The sequence below is a fragment of the Setaria viridis genome, chromosome 8 (genome assembly GCF_005286985.2).
Source record: "Setaria viridis chromosome 8, Setaria_viridis_v4.0, whole genome shotgun sequence".
Lineage (NCBI taxonomy): Eukaryota > Viridiplantae > Streptophyta > Magnoliopsida > Poales > Poaceae > Setaria > Setaria viridis.
The window spans coordinates 13,209,520-13,228,004 of record NC_048270.2 but is presented as its reverse complement, the minus strand read 5'-3'; the positions used below and the strand labels follow the sequence as shown (position 1 = coordinate 13,228,004).

General features: G+C 46.1%; 1 pseudogene; it reads left to right on the top strand.

Annotated features, from left to right (window-relative positions):
- The first annotated feature begins 254 nt into the window (after window positions 1-254).
- On the top strand, window positions 255-17,847 carry LOC117866456 (uncharacterized; annotated as a pseudogene).
- The last annotated feature ends 638 nt before the right edge of the window (window positions 17,848-18,485 follow it).

Genomic DNA, 18,485 nt, shown 5'->3' with positions numbered 1-18,485 from the left:
ATCGTCGAGGTAGTACTCGGCAGATGGAGCCCCGGGGCATCTGCCATAGTCTCGCCTGGGTGGATCGTAACCGTCTTCAGGGGCGTCATACCCACGATCGTAGTTGGTGCAGCGGCTCATCTCGTCTTCCTGGCAACGGCGGTCTGGAGTTCAGCATCGCGGTTGAGTCCAGGAGTGTCGTAGTCACAGTCGTACTCAGCGCGGCAGCAGAGCTCGTACTCGTCACGCGTGTTGTGACAATTATTGAGGTCGGGATGGAAGTCGCGGCACTGACGGAGGTCGTGCAACTCATCACGAAGATCACGTTGCTGATCTGGTCGGCCGTGGTCCTCATCATCGCCTCTCCTGCCGCCACGGCGGTTATCGTTGTTGTCGCGCTGATGTTCATTGTTGAAGTTGTCATTGACGGGTGGGTTAGCGTTCTACTCCACCACTTCTTTAGGGATTGGCTCCATCCGACCTCCTGCGTGGTCGCCTCGGCGGTGGTTGGATATGCTATGCCCGATCGGATCCGACAGTGCCAGGTAGCTGTGGATCGAGAGTGTGCGGGCCGGTTGTTGGCTTGTTCCTCGATTTGCGCATTTGCAACTTGGAGTCGTGCCCTGATTCACTGGACTTGGTTCGAGTCTGGGAGATTCTCCAGGTCGGCGTACACAGCCCCCAAATTGGCCTCGGGTGTAGTGAAGACATTGTGGCCAGCTTGTTCGAGGTCGGCTAGTAGATTGCAGGCGCGTACAGGGTGCCTGCGTCTGTCCCAGGCGCCGCCCTGGTCGGTGTTGTCACGATCGTTGCACGGCGGTTGGCGCTGGTCACCTATTGCCTCTGCGATAGCGTCCAGCTGCTGCTGGGTGTTAGCTTGCTCCTGTTGGCACCATGCCGCGCGGTTTCGGTTCTTGGTGTTACGGCCTTCTTCCTAAGATTCTATTTCACCATCCCTTGGTGACTCATTAGCGGAGACCACGAAAGCTTCACGATCGGGCTTGGAGGAGGTTCTCTCATCATCGCTTCCATATGGATTTGGCGTCAGGATGATACGGGGCACCTAGAATTCACCATAGTCTGGAAGCTGGGCAGGTTCGGGTGGGTCTCCAGATTGGATCTAGAAAATATGGTTGAGCTTGGCGGAGTACTCGGCGGCCAAGTTCCGCAGACTGAAGGGGGCACAGGACGGACCCTGCGCCGACCTTGTTTAACGTTCCGTGCCTCAGACAAATCTATGCACTCAGCAATAGTGTTGCTAATGCGATCTAGCCCCACGACCAGGTCAGAGGGCATGGGTGGGTGGGCAACAACAAGTAGATCTGGAACCCTCTCGGGGAGAGAGAGAGAGAGAGAGAGAGAGAGAGAGAGAGAGATCACAGACCAACTAGGCAAGCGGTGTGACGATTCTTGGATGGGAACTTATCTCGCCGGAGCGGATTTGACGGAAGCCAAGCTGGTGGAAGACGCCGAGTCGATAAAAGAAGCAGTCATATCGAAATCTGCCGGCATGGTTCTAAAGAGAATCTTGATCGGGTTAGCGAGGAAGTCCTTTATGCTCTCGGGAAAAATAACGCGGGGATGGGATGCCATCAAGGTCACTAAGAGGATCTCGCAAACACCCCTACCTGGCACGCCAACTGTTGGATTTATAAGCCCGACAGACCACCAGGAGGTTACCCAAGTGGTTGATTTGTAGGTGAGGGTGATTGCAAAACCAAGAACTTGAAGGTGATCGCGAGAACACGAAGGGGCACGAGGGTTTTAGACAGGTTCAGGTTTTCGGAGAGTAATACTGTTGGAGGTATGCCCTAGAGGCAATCATAGAGATGATGATATTCCATTTGTATCCATGATTTGTATATTGTGTTCATTGAATATCCATTAAAGGCTACTTGAATTGATTTGCAATTATGTGAATTGTATGTGAAACTCTTTACTTGTATGGTTATTCTAAAGCTGTCCCTAGTCGGAGTTCATGTGAGGACACACATGAATATTAGACTAGCACATGTATTAGTTGATGACTATGTTTCACAAGTCATGGATATGGAGATGTTGAACTAATAATGTGGAAACATGTGGAGACATGTGCTAGGACTGACCCAACACGAGAAGTAGTTCTCTCTTTAAACAACATATACGCTTTGTCCTTAGACCTGAGATTGTCGCATATATTCTAGATGTGGATCGACCTACTTAGGGGCTATCAAACGCTACGTCGTAACAGGGTAGTTATAAAGGTAGCTTTCGGGTTTGTCAAGAAGCATGCTATGAGACATGGTCAATCAAGATGGGATTTGCCCTTCTCTGATTGAGAGTGATATCTCTGGGCCCCTCGAGTGGTCGGATCCGAAAATGCATGGCCATGCTACGTACGGTTAAGAGTTAACCTACAAAGGGATTCCGAATCACAGGATCGAGAAAGAGCGGTCGGCTTGAAGCTAGACCAAATATCGTGAGGCAAAGGGAATAGCATGTATATTATGTTGTGATGGTTCGTCTGATATGATCTTCGTGTGAGTATAGGAGTTGGCACGTCTTGCTAGAGGCCGCTACCGACTATTGGGCCGAGTAGGAGTACTCGGGCCATGTCTATACGTATCCGAACCCATAGGGTCACACACTTAAGGGGCTGGAAGCCCAATTCGGATCTGATCCGAGTTGGATTAGGTTTAGAAGTACTAATGGGCCTCGGACCCAGAGGCCTGTTAGGAACCTCTATAAATAGAGGGGTGGGGCGCCCTAGGGTTTACACCTTTTTGGCGAAACACATCTGTCGCGCCTCCCACGCCCTCGCCTGTTGCAACTCACGGATCTAGCAGTCCGACTTGCGACGCATCCTCCCTGCACGTGTGGATACCTTGGAGGTGTTGCGCCTGCAGCACTTGGACGAGCCATCGACGAGCCACGACGAGCCGCGGCACGAGCGCGATCTTGCTGCACGTGGACGAGCTGCTGAGGAGCTGTTGGACGTTGACGTGATCGACTATGTACGACTACGTTGATCGACTACGTACGACTACGTTGATTCTCTTCATTGCATCGACGCAAATCTACATCTTCCGCACCAGTAGTGCGTCGAGTGGTAATCCCGTGATCCTTATACGGCAGTTCTTCCTGGTTTTACGCGGTAGAAATTTTGATTTGCGCTAGTGTAGCCTACCTCGTATCCCAACAATGGTATCATGAGCCGTAGCTGTTTAGTTTTGGATTCGGGATGTGTGCATATGGAGATATGTGAGTTTTCAGTTTGATCTATGTCCTGGTTTCGTGCTCTTGCTGCAATGGTAGTGTAACGACATACTCCTACCGGTCGGTTTCCGCCATCGGAGTTAAGTGATACACGTAAATCTAGTTGCAGTGAGCGAAGATCAATATGATTGGTCGAATCGAAATCCAGGGTCATACGCCAGGCGCATTAGATGTGCAAAAGTAGATGGGATCTACTACCGGGGTCGGGATTTTTGCCGTATGCGTATGCTTCGGTAAATCAGCCGTAACTTTTCGGTACGATCTCGGATCGGGGCGAATTTTATATGAAAATTGATCTACAGAAAAAGTTACACATGAAATTCAATGGCTTTGCCATTTTCGGCGAAATTAGATTTCCCAAATTCGGCTTGGAAGATGGAGTTTCGGGCATCCGAAGTTTGGAACATTAGAACGCCTAACTCTATTTTGCAGGATGTATGTATATATCTTGTGATCAGTATGGCCCCTTTGTGTATGTGATGCATGTGTGTAACTCATTCGTGACCTGCGTGTCACGCGTACGGCAACACGACAGGAGCCATATGTGTTGTCACCTTAATGTATTTAATGGTCTGCGTACCAATCTGTGATGATCCAAGCAATTATGTAATCTTCATCACTAACTTCTTTACTAGCTATTAGGCGTAATAGCATGTTCTAGTTCTTGGAGGACTCATCACCAGGAGGATGGCGCACATGGAACATGGAGATGAAGATCACCATGGTGAACAGATCCTATGGAGATGGAGATCACCATAAGAAAAAACGGGCCATACTGTGTCACAACTGTGTGAATGCTATTCTGTTTATGTTTTACTTTCTGCATGCTGTGATGTTAGAAGTAGAACGATCCCTCACAAAGTTTAACTTAGTATGCCCTCCCAACTAAAACTTGCACCGTCCCATGCCTTGTACAATTAGTGGTGGGTCTATGAAATTAGGGTACCACTAGTTTTCCTTGACTAGACGGGTTTGTGTCGGACACTTACGCGCATAAGGGTTGGTTTGCTTAACAAGGTTATCTTAACGGTTAAGGACCTTAGGGCATAAAGGTTGGGCGCCGAGACATAGATATGTCACCCAACAACAGGAGTCATATGTGATATGATTAGCAAAAGTTGCTTACCGATCTACCTTGTTTGCTAGCAGTGATGCTAAAGCTCACTAGTAGACTTGTTAGTTGTGGATCCTGAATCACTAAATTTCAATAAAGGGATATTGATTTTAGTGGGAGTAGATTCTGTTAAAATAGCTTAATGTGATTTGCTCTATCATGGATACGTTTGTCTTAGTGTATTTTGCATTACTTTTGTTGTAGATTAAATGGCACCTAGCAACACCACCACATCATTTGCTTTGCGTTCGGTCCTTGAGAAGGACAAGTTGAATGGAACAAACTACTCGGATTGGATCCGTAACCTGAGAATTGTTCTTAGGGCCGATAAAAAGGAAGATGTTCTAGACACCCCACTACCACCAGCACCTGCTGATGATGCATCAGCTGCCGTTAAGGTTGCTTGCAAGAAGGCATTTGATGCTAATCTTGAGGTAAGCTGCCTTATGCTTGCTTGCATGGAACCCGAGCTGCAGATGCAGTTCGAAACAAATCATGAGGCACACGATATGATCGTGGCGCTCAAAGACATGTTCCAGACACAGTGCAAGCTAGCAGAAGGCGCAGCAGTAGGACCACATGTAATCAAGATGGTTGGTTACACTCAGCAATTGGAGAAGCTGGGCTTCCCAATGGGTAAAGAGTTGGCCACAGACTTCATTCTTTCATCTCTTCCACCTAGCTATGGGAACTTCATCTCGAACTACCATATGCATGGGACGGAGAAGAGTCTGAATGAACTGTGTGGTATGCTCAAGATAGCAGAGGTAGACATTAAGAAAAGCGCTAGTACCAGCCATGTGATGGCTATACAGAACAAGCCTAGCTTTAAGAAGAAGGGAAATTCTTGGAAGAAGAAGGGCAAGGCTGGAACGTCCAAGCCAAACCCAACGCCCAAGGTTAAAGCTGGACCTGGACCTGCTCCAGACAAAGAGTGCTTCTACTGTCATGAACTTGGTCACTGGAAGAGAAACTGCAAGCAGTACCTAGCTTCGTTGAAGAATGGCGGAAATAAGAGTACTTCTACCTCAGGTACGCTCGTTATTAATGTTATAGACAACATTTTTCTCGCTGATACAATTATTAATTCTTGGGTATTTGATACCGGATCAGTTGCTCATATTTGCAATTCGATGCAGGGAATGATAAGAAGTAGAAGCGTGGAAAGAGGAGAAGTTGATTTCCGCGTGGGCAATAATGCAAGAGTTGCTGCGTTGACCGTCGGGACGATGCAACTCCACCTCCCATCAGGATGTATTATGGAGTTGAATAATTGTTATTTCGTTCCTAGTTTAAGTTGAAACATTTTATCTCCTTCATGCTTGATGAAGGATGGTTATTCATTTGTGAGTGAAAACAATGGTTGTGTGATCTCTAAGAATGATATGTTTATGGATTTTGCACCCATTGTGAATGGATTATTTGTTTCAAATCTTGATGGTTCACCTGTCTATAACGTAAGTGCTAAAAGGCCTCGGCCTAATGATTTGAGTCCTACCTACTTGTGGTATTGTCGTTTGGGTCATATAAGTGAAAAGCGCATGAAGAAGCTCCATTCTGATGGACTTCTAACTTCATTTGATTTTGAATCATACGAGACATATGAGGCTTGCTTGCTAGGCAAGATGACCAAGACCCCTTTCGCAGGATTTCCTGAGAGAGCAGTAGACTTGTTGGAACTCGTACATAGTGATGTATGCGGACCAATGAGCACGACGGCTATAGGAGGATTCCAATACTTCATAACTTTCACTGATGATTTTAGTAGATATGGCTATGTCTACTTGATGAGGCACAAGTCTGAAACCTTTGAAAAGTTCAAGGAATTTCAGAATGAAGTTGAAAATCAGCGTGGCAAGAAAATTAAGGCCTTACGATCTGATCGTGGAGGCGAGTATTTGAGCCACGAGTTTAGCAATCATCTAAAGAGTTGCGGAATTGTTCCACAACTTACGCCGCCTGGAACACCTCAAAGAAACGGTGTATCCGAGTGATGTAATCGAACTTTGTTAGACATGGTTCGATCAATGATGAGCCAGTCGAACCTACCGTTGTCATTTTGGGGATACGCTCTAGAAACAGCAGCTTTCACACTTAATAGGGTACCATCTAAGTCCGTAGTTAAGAAACCATATGAGATATGGACTGGAAAGGTTCCTAGTTTGTCTTTTCTAAAGATTTGGGGATGTGAAGTGTTTGTCAAGCGACTTCAGTCGGACAAGATCACACCCAAGTCGGATAAGTGCATTTTCGTGGGATATCCAAAGAAAAAACTTTGGGATATTATTTCTACAACCGATCAGAAGGCAAAGTGTTTGTCGCTCGGAACGGTGTTTTCCTAGAGAAAGAGTTTCTCAAAGGAGAAAAGAGTGGAAAGACAGTGCATCTTGAAGAAGTTCAAGATGAGCCGATCGGGCAAGAATCAATGAGTGATGCTAACGTAGCAGAACAAGTTGAGATACCCATGGCAAGAGAAGCACCGCCACAACCACGAAGGTCAGCAAGGCTCCGCGAAATGCGGGAAATATTATTGTTTGACAATGATGAGCCTGCGACATATGCAGAAGCAATGATGGACCCAGACTCCGAAAAATGGCAGAGTGCCATGCAATCCGAAATAGAGTCCATGGGAGACAATCAAGTTTGGAACTTGGTTGACCCGCCTGATGGTGTTAAAGCCATAGAGTGCAAGTGGATCTATAAGAAGAAAAAGGACATGGATGGAAATGTTCACATCTATAAAGCACGACTTGTCGCAAAAGGTTTTCAACAAGTTCAAGGAGTTGACTACGACGAGACCTTCTCGCCTGTAGTGATACTTAAGTCCATTCGGATTATTCTAGCTATAGCTGCATATTTCGATTATGAGATATGGCAGATGGATGTCAAGACAGCTTTCCTGAATGGAAACCTACCTGAGGACGTGTATATGATACAGCCCGAGGGTTTTGTCGATCCGAAAAATGCTGGAAAGGTATGCAAGCTTCAGAGATCCATTTATGGATTGAAGCAAGCATCTAGGAGTTGGAACATTCGTTTTGATGAAGTGGTCAAAGGGTTTGACTTCACCAAGAACGAAGAAGAGTCTTGTGTTTACAAGAAGGTTAGTGGGAGCTCTGTAGTATTTCTAATCTTATATGTGGATGACATATTACTGATTGGAAATAACATTCCTATGCTTGAGTCCGTAAAGACTTCATTGAAAAATAGTTTTTCGATGAAGGACTTAGGGGAAGCGGCATATATTCTAGGCATTAAGATCTATAGAGATAGATCGAGAAGGCTTATAGGTTTAAGCCAAGATACTTACATTGACAAAGTGTTGAAGCGGTTCAGCGTGGAAGAGGCAACGAAAGGGTTCTTGCCTATGTCACATGGCATACATCTCAGCAAGACTCAGTGTCCTTCGACTGCTGATGAGCGGGATCGCATGAGTAGAGTGCCATATGCCTTGGCTATTGGAACTATCATGTATGCAATGATAAGTACTCGCCCAGATGTTTCATATGCGCTAAGTATGACAAGCAGACACCAATCTGATCCAGGTGAGAGTCACTGGACAGCGGTGAAAAATATTCTTAAGTACTTGAGAAGGACTAAAGATATGTTCCTCATCTATAGAGGTAAGGAGGAGCTCGTTGTAACAGGTTACACCGATGCTAGTTTCCAAACCGACAGAGATGATTCAAAGTCACAATCAGGATTTGTGTTCACGCTAAATGGTGGTGCTGTTAGTTGGAAGAGTTCCAAGCAGGAGACGGTGGCCGATTCTACGACAGAAGCCGAGTACATCGCGACTTCGGAAGCCGTGAAGGAAGGTGTTTGGATAAGGAATTTCCTCATTGAGCTTGGTGTGTTCCTGAATGCGTCCAGCCCATTGAATCTCTACTGTGATAATAATGGGGCAATTGCGCAAGCAAAGGAGCCAAGGAACCACCAGAAGAACAAACACGTAATGCGGCGATTTCATCTCATTCGAGACTTCGTTAACCGGGGTGAGATCAATATATGCAAAATACACACGGATCTGAACATTTCTGATCCGTTGACAAAACCACTCCCGCAGGCTAAGCATGATGCGCATGTAAGAGCTATGGGTATTAGGTACCTTCTAGATTGACTCTAGTGCAAGTGGGAGACTGTTGGAGGTATGTCCTAGAGGCAATCATAGAGATGATGATATTCCATTTGTATCCATGATTTGTATATTGTGTTCATTGAATATCCATTAAAGGCTACTTGAATTGATTTGCAATTATGTGAATTGTATGTGAAACTCTTTACTTGTATGGTTATTCTAAAGTTGTCCCTAGTCGGAGTTCATGTGAGGACACACATGAATATTAGACTAGCACATGTATTAGTTGATGACTATGTTTTACAAGTCATGGACATGGAGATGTTGAACTAATAATGTGGACACATGTGGAGACATGTGCTAGGACTGACCCAACACGAGAAGTAGTTCTCTCTTTAAACAACATATACGCTTTGTCCTTAGACCTGAGATTGTCGCATGTATTCTAGATGTGGATCGACCTACTTAGGGGCTATCAAACGCTACGTCGTAACAGGGTAGTTATAAAGGTAGCTTTCGGGTTTGTCAAGAAGCATGCTATGAGACATGGTCAATCAAGATGGGATTTGCCCCTCTCTGATTGAGAGTGATATCTCTGGGCTCCTCGAGTGATCGGATCCGAAAATGCATGGCCATGCTACATACGGTTAAGAGTTAACCTACAAAGGGATTCCGAATCACAGGATCGAGAAAGAGCGGTCGTGTAACGACCGACCCCTAAACCTTTTCCCAGTTAGGCTTGATCTCAGCCCTTAACCTCAGTCAGCTGTTCTGTTGACCGCACCTAAGTGCTCAGTCCTCCGCCAGTTCCGACCCCTGAGATCCGACCCCTACCGCTTCGTTCCTTTTCCCGACCCTGGCGAGCTCAGCCCTCCGTCGGATCCTGCTAATCTTCCTCACCCGTCCGATCTTTTCCCCGGTGGACCCGTGAGATCTTTTTCCAGATCCCCCGCATCAGCCGCACTCGAGTTGCATGGCCGCCTCAGAGCTTTCCTGCCGCGTGGCTCGTCTTCTCCGACGCTACCGCTCAGTTTTGTCTCTGGCAAGCGACCGAGTGGGTTCCCGCGCCCTTTTCCCCAATAGCAGCGGAAGCCCTCTGCACCCCTTTCTGCAGAGCCTCGCTCCCCGCGCCCATCATCACGATACCAGATCCCGGCCCCGGAGACCGATGTCGCCCGTCTTTTCCGTCCCTTCCAGCAACAGTTGCGCCGCCCGGTCGTCGCTACACGACGATTCCCCCATCGCCAACCCCGACCGCGGCCGCGACAGTTCCTTTCCCCGCTCTGTCAGACGCCGCCCGACAATCTGTTGTTCCGCGCTCTCCCCCGCGCCGCGTCCGCTTGTTCTCCCACCTGTGCGCCCTCGATCCTAGCGCCGTTTAACCGGTCGCTTCTATCACTTCTCCCGCACGACGACGCCCGCTCTCCGCCAAATCTCAACCACCGGTCTACCCGCGCCTACGCCGCCCTGACGAAGTAGCGCAATGATCGCTGGCGTCACCCCCGGAGTTCTGCAGCACCGCCCGGTTTGCTCAATCGCCGCCACGGCAGAGCACTCCATTGCTTCTCCCCGGCCTTCGCGCCGCTTCCCTCCTCTCTCTCTGCGACGTTTCCGTTCCTCTGCTCCAGCAGCTATAAAAGGAATGCCCCCGTCGCCGGAGTTCCCTCCGCCTTTGTTGCCCTTAGTTTCCTCTAGCTCCCTGCTCAAGTTCCTAGCGCCATCCGCCAGTCTTGAAAAGTTCTTCTCCCGGATCCTTCTCAGTTCCTCCAAGTCACCGGCAGCGTGCTCCCTTGTGCTGCGTAGAGCTCTCTTGTGATCCACAAGCAGCGCCGCCGCCGGAGTATCGCCAACCTTAGTCCCTGCTCAAAGCTTTAGTTCCGCGCCCAAGTCTGCCTCTTCCCGACCCCAAGCTTTCCTTTCAGGAAGAAGGTGAGTGCCGACCCTAAGTCCGCTTCGCCCGACCCCTCCTATCCGCCCGACCCCAGTTCCGTCTCGTCCGACCCTGTCTGTTCGCCGACCTTTGTCCGCCTCGCCCGAGGGCTTGGCTGTGATCTTTTTCTTCAACTCGAGGGTGTATGTGTAAAACGTGGGAACCCTTCAGCGCCTACGTCTGAGGATCCCAGTTATCACATCCTCTAGTTCAAGGATCAGACCACTAGTTTCGTTCCTATCCTTACCTGTTGATCATCATCAGCTCTCTCAAGCAGCCTCCACCTCCTGCTCTTTGTCGCAAGTTTCTGGGCTCAGGAGAGCCAGTGTTGCTGTCCAATCAAAACGTTTAAGCTAACCTTTGCATTGCATTCGTGTAGAGCTGCATCTCGCTGACGGCTTCTACGAGCTGCACCCGACGCCCGAAGAAGAAGCTGTAGCCGAGATCCTGCCCGCGGAAGTCGAAGCCGCCCCCGAAGTCGAGCAGTTCCAGCCTTCTTTGTTTGCAGGCAAGCCCCGGTTGCATGAAAATCCTACATGTTTTGCCAAACTTGCACATGCCTTCCGAATAGCATGTTGTGCATTTACGTTTAGGAGTTGTGTGAAACCCTAGATGCATGACTTAGTAACCCTTGATATGAGCACTAGCTGTTGGACCGAATAGCTGCATTGCTTAAATAGGAGACGGTAAAAGCCGAGTGATCTCCTGTCACTCGCGAGTTGTAGGAGTTGCATGTGTTACTCTCCTGTTACAACTATAAGGACGATGGACGGGGCAGGGTTTGGTAACTCTTTGGTGGTCGGATGGTTGCCCCGTCTGTCTATGAAAACTTGCTAAGGCCCGACAGGGGTGGTGTTCATGATCAAGTGTTTGAAAGTACTAGCCTCATACTTAGTATGGGATGAGGAAGCCTAGTACCTGATTGAACCTAGACGTGAGTGCCCCATTGTTCTTGGAACGGAGTTTCCCCTGCTGGTTGTCGCACGTGGTGGCAAAGCGTGGCCACAGGACGGCAGAGACCGGGTCTGTGGAACCTTGCACCAAAGGAAATGGGCCCGACACGGGTTAGGGGATCGATGGGGAAGGCCGACACAGGAAGCGACCTCCGGGTGCGCGGATGTCGTGGGGCTAGGTTCACCATGCATGGTTAAAGAACTCGAATCGATTCGTTTGCCTCTCACAGTTTGAGATTACTTGATCGCTATGTCACCCTGAGTAAATGAGGAATCTGATGATGGCAATGTTGTTGTTTCTATCTACACACTTGACTGGCTCAATGTTTGCTTATAATAGGTTGCACAACCTAGACTGGTAAGTAAATCTAGAACCGGAGCTAAAACTTGAAAATAGGTTACTAGCGCTTTTGGCAAAACAAACCCCTCAGCCAAGAGGCCTTGCATGTCTAGTTGGAGGAGTAGTTGGCTCCTCCCCGGTTAAGTCTTGTTGAGCTTAGTAGCTCAGCCTTGTTGTGGCTCCTGTTTTTCAGGTGAAGTTGCAGTTCCCGACCCCTCCCTTGTTGGTGCTTGGCCGCCCCAGCTCCCGCCAGGCTGGACGGTCGAGTGGGACCCCTCCTCGGATGGCGAGGAGAGGATTCAGTGATGTTCTGGCTGGCCTCGCCCGGACGTCCGACCCCGACGAAGTCTTCCGCTAGTGTTTTCTCTGTTGTTCTTTTGTTATAAAACTCTAGTGTTAATTTTTATGGCCGAACTAATTGAGTAAGACTGGTTAACTCAGTGGACTTGTTGTATTCTCTGTAACCGCTCACCTTCGCGTGGGTTTGCTGAACTCGATCCTGTTTAAGTGGTTAAATCGGACGAAATCCGACGGCACTTCGTGTTAACTCGGTTTAGGCAGTGGTGTCGCATGTTAGGCGGCTTAACCCTGCTTAATCAAGCTAATCCGAGGTGGTTCCGCCACAGGTCGGCTTGAAGCTAGACCAAATATCGTGAGGCAAAGGGAATAGCATGTATATTATGTTGTGATGGTTCGTCTGATATGATCTTCGTGTGCGTATAGGAGTTGGCACGTCTTGCTTGAGGCCGCTACCGACTATTGGGCCGAGTAGGAGTACTCGGGCCATGTCTATACGTATCCGAACCCATAGGGTCACACACTTAAGGGGCTGGAAGCCCAATTCGGATCTGATCCGAGTTGGATTAGGTTTAGAAGTACTAATGGGCCTCGAACCCAGAGGCCCGTTAGGAACCTCTATAAATAGAGGGGTGGGGTGCCCTAGGGTTTACACCTTTTTGGCGAAACACATTTGCCGCGCCTCCCACGCCCTCGCCTGTTGCAACTCGCGGATCTAGCAGTCCGGCTTGCGACGCTTCCTCCCTGCACGTGTGGATACCTTGGAGGTGTTGCGCCTGCAGCACTTGGACGAGCCGCCGATGAGCCACGACAAGCCGATGACGAGCCGCGGCACGAGGGCGATCTTGCTGCACGTGGACGAGCTGCTGAGGAGCTGCTGGACGTTGACGTGATCGACTACATACGACTATGTTGATCGACTACGTACGACTACGTTGATCGTCTTCACTGCATCGACGCAAATCTACATCTTCCGCACCAGTAGTGCGTCGAGTGGTAATCCCGTGATCCTTATACGGCAGTTCTTCCTGGTTTTACGCGGTAGAAATTTTGATTTGCGCTAGTGTAGCCTACCTCGTATCCCAACATACCCTACGTCCTGTATTTTGGTGGATTGTATTGCTCAATGATTTGATGCAATTGTTAGGATTGGGATACCCACGGGGGTGCCCTTGGCCGCCTTATATAGGCTGATGATAGTCGGTTTGAATCTAATATCATCGGTAGTTATATGGAAAGTAATCTGAGTTGGACTACAATACGCGTTCGACGATATCCAGGCATATTTGAACTATCTTGTTGTCTTGAGGTATGCTCCAAGTAACTTCATGTCCTTGGCCCGCACACCCTGGTCGAGCAGGCCCACTTGTCAGGTCCGACCAGTATCCTAGTCGGTAGGGACCCATGTAGTACCCATATCCCTAAAGTAGTTTCTTAATCCTCAACTAGTCCTTGTCCTCCACATAAACCACGCCATCCTGCACCGTAGTCTCCATGTCTAACACGTCTTGGTGTACAACCCCGTATGTAGGACTGTCCAAGCCTCCCAGTGAGCCCATAGATGTATAGCCGATAGCCGACAGCTTCTGCGTTTTAGTACAAATGGGAGCTATAGGGTGAAGCGTGACCAGAAGAAGTTGCAAAAAAGCGTGCCATTTGCTACTAGTTTTGGCATATTTTAATCATTAGCAGGATTTAAGCTATTCCAAACAGGGTTTAAATACGTCTTTTAAAAGTGTTGGATTTTCACAATAAAAAAGCTCGTATGAGCTTTTTAGAAAGGCTCAAAAGCTGCAAACTCAAACAAACAGGCTCTAAGTGCAATTGGGAAAAAATTAATGACATGCAAAGCTTAAACAAGGAAGGATGACTAGTTTATTGCATTAAGAACTTTTAGTTGATAAAGTTTTTATTAGTAGTCTATTAATATAATGTAAGTTTATACCAGCTAAAGTTTAACATAAAAAATAACATAAACAAATCATAAATAAACCACAAGTTAATAATTTTTTAAGTTCAATTGTCATGGTCCAGGCTGCTCTTTACCATGAGCATGGCTCAGTTTTACACTTCACAAATATTGTACATTTTACCCACAAGTCTGTTTTCCATGTCGCCCAAAGTAACTAGCCTATTAAACACAATAACTGAGTGCCTAGGAATTCAATGTGAGATCGCTAAGGTTTCAATACCTGCATGACTATAACCCCACACCCTCCCCCCACACCCCAAAGGTATGCCTACATAGAGAGCAGTACACAAAGGGACGGAGCTATACCACATCACAGGACCCTGTGAATGCTGAGGTTGGGCTGCTAGTTGGGCTGGGAAAGCATGCTGAAAGTAAAAGAGAAAAGAGTAAAAAGAAAAAGGTTTTTTCCCTATTTCTAAAAGCAAGACTTCAAATAAAGTTGAAATCCAACCGTACAAAATAAAATGCAGTAGCACGAATGCACCAACAAACTTAATATCCTATATTTCATTAATTCATTAGAAAATATTTATCCTTAATAAATTCAATATATTCCTAGAAAATCATTATGGTCTTAAATAAATCCTAGAGAAATTCTAACAAATTTTTATTAATTGTGATGGAGAAAATTGGGGTGTCACATCTCTCCTTGATCTGCTAAAAATTGGGTGTCACACCCCTCCTTGATCTGCCAAATAAAGCCTCAGCATAAGGTCGCTTTTGTGATTTACTCTGCACATGAGTCCATTCATCCTCCTCTTCTTTCAGCCAAAGAATATGCTCCCGCTGCCAATTGGGACCACCATTACCCCAAAGAGTGAAGAAGAGAGCAAACAATTTGCACACATGAGAGCGGAGGCGATAAACCAGAAACCCAACATTCTTAGAGGCAACAAAGAGCCAGAACATGCAACCCGAGAGATGTTGCACATTGAAATTCAAAGCAGTACCACCCAAACAGGATTGTAGGATTAGGCCTATTGATTCCACATTGAGACGAAGAGCCGATCCCCAAAGGACGCGACCAACCAGAATTCAGGTTCAGAAGAAGCTGGAGAGAAACTAACCAGGGAAGAGAACCTTTCTTGCACCAATAGTTGGATCTCCAACCTAGGACCAAAGTCAAGGTCAGAGAGCCCAGCCATGGTGATGAAGATCCTCATGAGGAGCCATGGCTAGCGATCACCACGAGGGGGGAGGAGGAGGGCGACGGAGGAGCCATGGCTAGCGATCACCACTGCCTACTATTGTTGATCGTGTATGTGATATGCATTAGTTGTTTTGCTTCATTGCACTTTTCAGGTTTCTTGTCTTCCAATTACTATTTTTCAATGTTGCGGTGATTTTTTCAAATGTTGCAATGATATTTTAAGATTAATATCAAGAGATTCATGGCATCGAGATGAGGATCTAGGGGGGACTTGATTTATAAACAAGGAACATCATTGTCGCATTTTTTTTCCATGATGATTGGTTAAGAAATGAAGTTTTTCAATGATCCCTACCAGCCTATCGAGTTCAAGTCACCAACAGAGCAAGAGTACCATGGATGTTGCATGAAACATAGCTCCATGCTGGGTGGAGTTTTCTTCTCGCTGGATCAGATGACGGTCAAGTGAGCATGATGCCCGCATGCGATGGACACCCGACGAAAATGAGGCTCAAAGAACGGAAGAAACACGACGATATCTCCCCCCACGTCTCCCCGCACGCATGCGATGCGATCAGATGACAGAAGAGCCGTGAGTAAGAGGATGAGGAGATAATGGTTTTTATCTTACCTTTTAAGTAATGGTCGAAGGAGAGAAACAAGAGCAAGACATAAGTCTAGGCTGTCCGGCAAAGAGCGGCTCAAAGAAATCCTCGAGGGACATCGTCTGAAGGACTGCTGCATTGCATGTCGTATGGAGCCAATTGTCTTTAGAGAAATTGCTGATTTTCTTAGAAGAGAGCATCTATTACGTGACATGAGAGGTGTTACTCTGGAGCAGAGATTAGGACTCTTCCCATTCATGTTATCTCACAATGCTAGCTATGAGGATCTACAATATGAATTCAAGTACAGTAGTGTTCCATAATATTATACAGATGTACAACGGTGATGAAGGTTGGTTGAATTAGCCACCAGACAACATATCACCAGATGTACAATGGTGGCAGGTACACAGAAGAAGAAAAATGGTTCACCGAAAGGTATTGATTTTCTTTTGCTCCAAAGTCTACTGTCTTTTGTGAAGATTTATTTTTCAATCATTCTAAATATAGCATATAATTTTGTGACAGTTAACACTAGAGCGCATTGGAATGCTAGACTTGAAAAGGCATTGGTTGACCTTCTACATGAGCACAACAATGACTGTTGCAGGGGTCAAAACAGGTGGTCATCAGAAGCTTGGAACAGAATTTGCAAATTATTCAATGAGAAGTTCTCACATATCAAGTTTACAAAGGTCCTGATCCAAGATAAAGAGAAGGATATGAAAAGAGATAACAAATTTCTGAAGCAGGCAAAAAGTCAAAGTGGTAGCCACTGGAATGAAAAACTGTGCAACATTGAGGCAAACCCACCCATTTGGGCTAACATCATCCTTGTAAGGGTCGAATTCCTTATTTTGGCTAATGTTATTAAAGATTTTGATTCTTGCTAATTACTTGTTACATTTCATATATTGAACAGTCCTTTCCTAAAGCAAAGAAGTTACAGACTAAATCATTCCCACTATTTGATGCCTTAGGAGAGTTGTATGATGCTATGTACAAATCCTAGATCTTTGATCTTCCTACAAATTAAAAATGTTGCATTAAGTTCTCAGAAGTTTCAATGGAGTACACTTCTCGGTGCATGGCATGCTGCTGAGGGAAACCTAAGCTTCACCGCCGTTAACCCTTCTCAAGCTTATGTCACTCAAGTCAATGGTATTGAGTAAGAAACTGAGAATGACCCCTTTGACCCTTCTCTAAATGCTACTTCACTTGACAGAAGACCTGTTGTTCAACAAAATAATGCTGATGAAGATGATAATAATGAGGTGACAATACTTGAGCAACCATCTGCTACTTCATTTGCTGCTTCCTTGAGGGGCAAAACAGTCGCTAGTTCAAGAATCAAAGATACAGCAGCCTCGGGTGAAAAAGCGGGAAGGGTATGACAAAAACGAAAACAAGATGGCAAGGTGGTTCAAATGATGGGAAGGTTTCTAGACAGGAAAGAAAAGCAGGCTGAGGCTGGAATACATTTACCATTCCTATTTGCATTGCTGTTGTGGACGTAATGGAAGATCTTTGAGATGATGAGAAGGTCGATGCAGATGATGTGTTTAAAGATGCACAGAATAGAGCCATTTTCATGACTGCAAAAGAATCTACACGCCTTAAATGTAAGAAGATTCAAACGTAAGCTGAAAAGTTATCAATGATATGCTAAAGTGTTAGTTGCAGACTGCGGCTATTTGCACTCTGAATGTACAATGCTAGTTGCATCATATTGATTCATGATTTAAATGGCTTCTGTTCAGGCAAGAGTAGAGATGGTATGCTAAAGAGCACTTGCAATAATCTCAGTTGATCATTTTAGGTACATTAGCTATGTTTTTGTAACCTTCTACTCTTTCTCATAATCTGACTTTTTTCATGCTGTGAGTGAGGTAACAATTTCTTGCTTGTTTTCTAGGGTCACTGATATCAGATACTTGTGTGCATGGCTACTACTAGCAGATACTTGGGTCAATTTGATTGTATAATGCATTACTAGAGATTCATCAGTTATTCTTTGGTTCATTTACTTGTAGTTCTTTCAAGAGATACCTTTTATACAATTATCTATGTTCTGGATATGATCACTTAAAAACTTGTCTCTTTAAATTTCCGTGACATCTAGTCAAATAAGTATATTGTTGTTGTCAATAATTTGGTTGGACATATTTGCTCAAGCTAACAGTTTGGTCCATCCTTTGTAATGCAGGTATATGTTGGCAAGGATCTTTTGTTGCAGATATTTTTTCTCTGTCAAGCTTCACTCTTCATTCCATTGCTCAGCCAATGCGCCAAGGTGTCAACTATTGCACGGATGTTAGATGTCGAGAACTTTCTGTTGGAAACTTGTGCTTAGTTTCTCCAACATTTTGCTTCATGTCATGCGCTTCCTGAGTGATGAGGCATCACAATTCTTTTGAATTTATTTTTATTTTTTTTAATTCTTTTCAAATGGCAGTTTGATTAAATTACAGCTGCATATAGAAATTCATATCAAATCCCTCCAAATGGCAATTTACATGCACGCGGTAATTAAACACCCAACCACCATTCTCCTGTGGAATGAATCCACTAATGCCAAATGATTCTGCTCCGCAAAGATGGCCCAGCTGTGCAAGTGACCGGCGAAGTCGCCTACCATGTTTTCTTCTGGCCCAGACACAGTAATCATCGACGACACTGCAGACTGCGTAACATTTTTTTTTTACTAAAAGATGTAAAGAAATACAATATTGGCCGCTCATGTATTGAGGAAATGTATATTGCTACCCTAGATTGTGTTTTCCTTGACACATACCAAAGGTCCTTGGCAATA